The sequence below is a fragment of the Schistocerca serialis genome, chromosome 4, assembly GCF_023864345.2.
Source record: "Schistocerca serialis cubense isolate TAMUIC-IGC-003099 chromosome 4, iqSchSeri2.2, whole genome shotgun sequence".
In the NCBI taxonomy this organism is placed as follows: domain Eukaryota; kingdom Metazoa; phylum Arthropoda; class Insecta; order Orthoptera; family Acrididae; genus Schistocerca; species Schistocerca serialis.
In genome coordinates, this window is record NC_064641.1 from 273,098,775 (window position 1) to 273,104,124 (window position 5,350).

The following is a 5,350-nucleotide window of genomic DNA, read 5'->3' on the forward strand; positions in this document are numbered from 1 at the left end:
TACTTTGTTATTGAACCACTGTGGGTTTTTCCCGTCCCTCGCATTTTTCTCAGCACGTACCTGTCTAAAACGCATTTTACGATTCCCTTGAACTTTTTCCATAAACACTCAACATTGTCAGTGTCAGAACAGAAATTTTCGTTTTGATCTGTTAGGTAGTCTGAAATCTACCTTCTATTGCCCTTGCTAAACAGATAAACCTTCCTCCCTTTTTTTATATTCCTATTAACTTCCATATTCAGGAATGCTGCAACGGCCTTCTGAACACTGATTCCCTGTTCTGCACTTAAAGAGTCGAAAAGTTCGGATCTATTTGTTATCTGTAGGTCCAAGATGTTATCTCCATGAGTCAGTTCTCTGTTTAATTGCTCAAGGTAATTTTCGGATAGTGCACTCAGTATAATATCACTTGATGCTCTGTCCCTACCACCCGTCCTAAACATCTGAGTGTCCCAGTCTATATCTGGTAAATTGAAATCTCCACCTAAGACTATAACATGCTGAGAAAATTTATGTGAAATGTATTCCAGATTTTCTCTCAGTTGTTCTGCCACTAATGCTGCTGAGTCGGGAGGTCGGTAAAAAGAACCAATTATTAACCTAGCTCAATTGTTGAGTGTAACCTCCACCCATAATCATTCACAGGAACTATCCACTTCTACTTCACTACACGATAAACTACTACTAACAGCGACAAACACACCACCACCAGTTGCATGCAATCTATCCTTTCTAAACACCGTCTGTGCCTTTGAAAAAATTTCGGCAGAATTTATCTCTGGCTTCAGCCAGCTTTCCATACCTATAACTATTTCAGCTTCGGTGCTTTCTATCAGCGCTTGAAGTTCTGGTACTTTACCAATGCAGCTTCGACAGTTTACAATTACAATACCAATTGCTGCTTGGTCCCTGCGTGTCCTGACTTTGCCCCGCACCCTTTGAGGCTGTTGCTCTTTCTGTACTTGCCCAAGGCCATCTAACCTAAAAAACCGCCCGGTCCACGCCACACAACCCCTGCTACCCATGTAGCTGCCTGCTGCATGTAGTGGACTCCTGACCTATCCAGCCCTATGGCGCAAGTCGAGGAATCTGCAGCCCACACGGTCGGAGAACCGTCTCAGCCTCTGATTCAGACCCTCCACTCGGCTCTGTACCAAAGGTCCGCAGTCAGTCCTGTCGACAGTGCTGCAGAAGGTGAGCTCTGCTTTCATCCCGCTAACGAGACTGGCAGTCTTCACCATATCATATAGCCACCGGAAGCCAGATAGGATTTCCTCTCATCCATAGCGACACACATCATTGGTGCCGACATGAGCGACCACCTGCAGATGGCTGCACCCTGTACCCTTCATGGCATCCGGAAGGACCCTTTCCAGAACTGGAATGACTCCCCCCAGCATGCACACGGAGTGCACATTGGTTTTCTTCCCCTCTCATGCTGCCATATCCCTAAGGTGCTCCATTACGCACCTTACGTTGGAGCTCCCAACTACCAGTAAGCCCACCCTCTGCGACCGCCCGGATCTTGCAGACTGAGGGGCAACCTCTGGAACAGGACAAGCAGCCATGTCTGGCTGAAGATCAGTATCAGCTGGAGACAGAGCCTGAAACCAGTTCGTCAAACTGGAGAGGTCTTCCATTCAGCCCTCCGGAATGTCTTTCGCCCCCTGCCACACCTTGAGATGACCTCCCAATCTATCACGGGTGAGGGGTCAGCCTCAATGTGGGCAGTAACCCAGGAAGCCATAGCCATAGTCTGATCAAGGGGTGCGTGGGGCGAGCTGGCTGCCTCCGACAAACCCCCATCCGGACCCCCACAGTGATGGCCATTGGCAACAGCCTCACGCTGTGTGACCGAAGCCAACACTGCCTGAAGCTGGGAGCAAAGGGATGCCAACTCAGCCCGCATCCGAACACAACAGTTGCAGTCCATATGCATGCTAAAAACTGTTGTGCAAAGAACATCTGAACTAATCTACAGAGAGCACAAACAATTCGACACAAGATTTAAACGGTTATTAAAATACAAGATTGCCTAATAAATGCAGCAATGCTGCTACTTGCACACTGCTGACACACTGCTCAGTGGCGGAAGGAGACTACGTGATTTTACACTATTCAGGTACTAAAACGTGATGATACAACTCTCAGATACTATAATATGCCCGAAATTTATGTATTAAACAATGCGAGTACCCAAAAACATGCAAAGAAATTCAGAATTAAACTATGTAACAAATAAGTGAGCTAAGAGTATACGACTTGCTGCTGGCAGCTGCTTATCCAGTTGTGGCAGGGAGCACACTGGCTGTGACCAACCAACACTGGCTGTTCTAAACAAAAACAGAAGACAAACGACTATGCGAATTTACACTATTCAGGTACTAAAGCGCGATGCTACAACTCTCGGATATTATAATACGCCTGAAATTTATGAATTAAACAATGCAAGTACCAAAAACACGCAAACAAACTAAGAATTTAACTATGTTACAAATAAGTCAGCTAAGAGTATATGACTAATTATTAATAGGCCTAAGGAGTTGGCCCATGAGAGCAGAGATTCTCTCAGAGGGGCGAGGTAACCCACCACAATGGGGCATCCTGGGTGATTGGGTATATGAACTTAAGAATGCATACAGAAGGTAGGAGTGCACGAAGTGACAGGGTGAGAGAGTGATAGACATAGGGGAGAGGTTCTGGGGTGGGCCTAAGGATTTGAGGAGGGACTGGAGATCCTGTGGCAAGGCTGAGAGCTGGCAGAATCCCTCGCCCAGGCAATCCTTGTGGCTCAAAACAACAGTGATGGAGCCTTTGCCAGCAGGTAGTATTATAAGAGCAGGATTAGATTCAGGTGGTGGATTGCAGTTATTCCTGAAGATGTAATGTTGGGGAATGATGATGTGTCAAGGTTTGAGGTTGAGAAATTCTGAAATGATAGCAGGGGTTGATTTGGTGGCAGTAGGGATGGATCTCTGTTGGATAGAGAAGTGAACTGAGTTAGGGAAGGTTCAACACTGGTTTTGGGTTGAGTCTGATTGTTAGGGTTGGTGGCAAAAAAGTTTCTTTATTGCAGGAGCCAAAATAAGGAGAGAAGGTCATTAACATACTCAATATGACTGACTTTTCGAGTTGGGCAGTAGGTAAGGCCTTTGGAAAGGGCTGATACTTCTGTGGGACTAAGTTATGGAAAATGTTCATGACTGTGTTTTGGATCTGTTCAGGTCCTGGATTCTGTATGAGGGTGAGGGGGAGCTTCTGAGGATGTGGTAAATGTAGTATGTCTGTGAAGCAGAGTTTCGTCAGCTATGAGGAGATATGGGTGTTTGGAAACTCTTGTAGAGGTAGTGATAGTAGTAGTTCAAGGCAGGAGTACGAGGTGAACAGGTTGGAGATATTTGAGATGACATTGGGCATGCTGCTTTAGTTATGGAGAGCAAGAGTTTCAGTGTGAGAGATGGCATGCAGGAATCTGGGATTGTAGAGCATGAAATTTTGCCAATGGAGAGGAGATATTGCAAGGAGGTGGCAAGGACTTGTGGGTCTGATTTACATGGTTTTGTAGGAGTAGTTTGGTGAGGGCTATGGGCTAGTGGAACTTAAACAGTGATCATTTTGGAAAGAGAGGTGCAGCTGGAGATGGACAAATTGATAGTCATGCCTTTGTGGTAGTGGTGGTGGTGGTGGTATTGGGAGGGGGGGGGGGGCATTCCATGAGCTAGGCAACAACATAGGTACAGTGTGTGGAACTGGATTCTTGCTAGGGATAAGGAAACTTTTCTGTATTGGCACTTACAGAAGGAGCAAGGATCCATAGGGGAGGATAAAAATGTGTAAAAATACAGGGCAAAAGACTTGTAAAATATGTGATGAAAAATCACAAAAAGGATGGAATGGATGAAGTATTGGAAAAAATATGAAACCTGATGGAGTAGGGTCAATAGTGAAATGTGGCACTATATTAAATCAAGATGAAATCACAATGGATGAAAGACAAAAGACGATAATAATGGGATGCAGGTTGGTGGGTGGATATGTGTGAAGAGAGGGGACAGCAGACATATGCATGTGCTGGAATAAGGAAAGAGGAAGGGGCAGGGGAGTGTTGGTAAGGTAAAAGTTCAATTAGTTGACGTAGCACAGGAAGGTATGGAACATAATACATGAAAATACATAAGAGGGAGGTGGAAGTGTGAACTTGGATTAATCACATTGGTGGGAATAATGTGGGACATAAGACATTGCATCAACAGTCTGCACAGTCAAGTAGTGATGGGTTGTGCATGGATGATGCTGTTGATAGAGCTTGTGGGGTTTGGAAGGTGACAGATGAAACACACTAAGGAAGAGACAGAAAAGAATTGACACAGTGCTAAGTGATGTTTTAGAGAATAACAGAGGAAATAGCATGGGGGTGTGGGATTGAAGGAAAGCTGTTAGGCAAAATAAAACACTGCACCAGGATAAAATAATGATCAAATTATGAAAAAGATGGATGGCTACTCACCATAAAGAGCAGATGTTAACTCACAGCGACACACAATGAAAATACTGTTATATGTTCAATCTGTCAGCAAAAAGGACTTCTTCTGAAATAGAAAACAAACACATCTTCACACAAACACAACTGACGTGCACATGACCACTGTCTCTGGCCACTGTGGCCAGGCTATGTACTGCAACAGCTCCTGATGGGAGAAGAAATCTGATGTTGGATGGGTGATGGGGGCAGGGAGGTGGCTAGGGAAGAGACGGAAGGGAACTGGTGGGGGGAAGTGTAGTGATGCCTGTGGGAGTGTGCTGGAATGTGACGAGTACAGGTTAGGGTTGCTAGGTGCAGTTGAGCGATTTGGAAAGGTGGTGGGGGTGGGAGGGAGGGGAAGTGAGAGAAGGAACTTTTTTGAACCAGCTGGAAAATAGTGTGGTCTCCCTCCAATCTTGTTACTTAATGACACTGCAGTCTGTGCAGACACCTCTGCACCGATTCAGTTTTCTGTTACATACCTAAAACATTCAAAGTATAGACATATGGTGATAAAAAGATGTTTCATCACAGTTACCTGTCTGTCCTCGTTTTCCTATAGATTTAGTTCTGTCACAGTCATAATGAAATTTAAGGAAATTATAAGTTACCCATGGTATAACAGATGACCCTGAGAATACACAGTGCTCTGCAATGCGATTATAAAAAGTGAATCCCTTCCCCTAAATGAAAACAGTCAAGAAAAATTAAAAAACTAAATAAACAATACATGCATGGTCACTGATTTGTGAATTGTGATTATAGTTTGTTTTGTTTGTTGAAACACTTCACAATATGTAGCACTTCTACTTATGACAACCCACATCT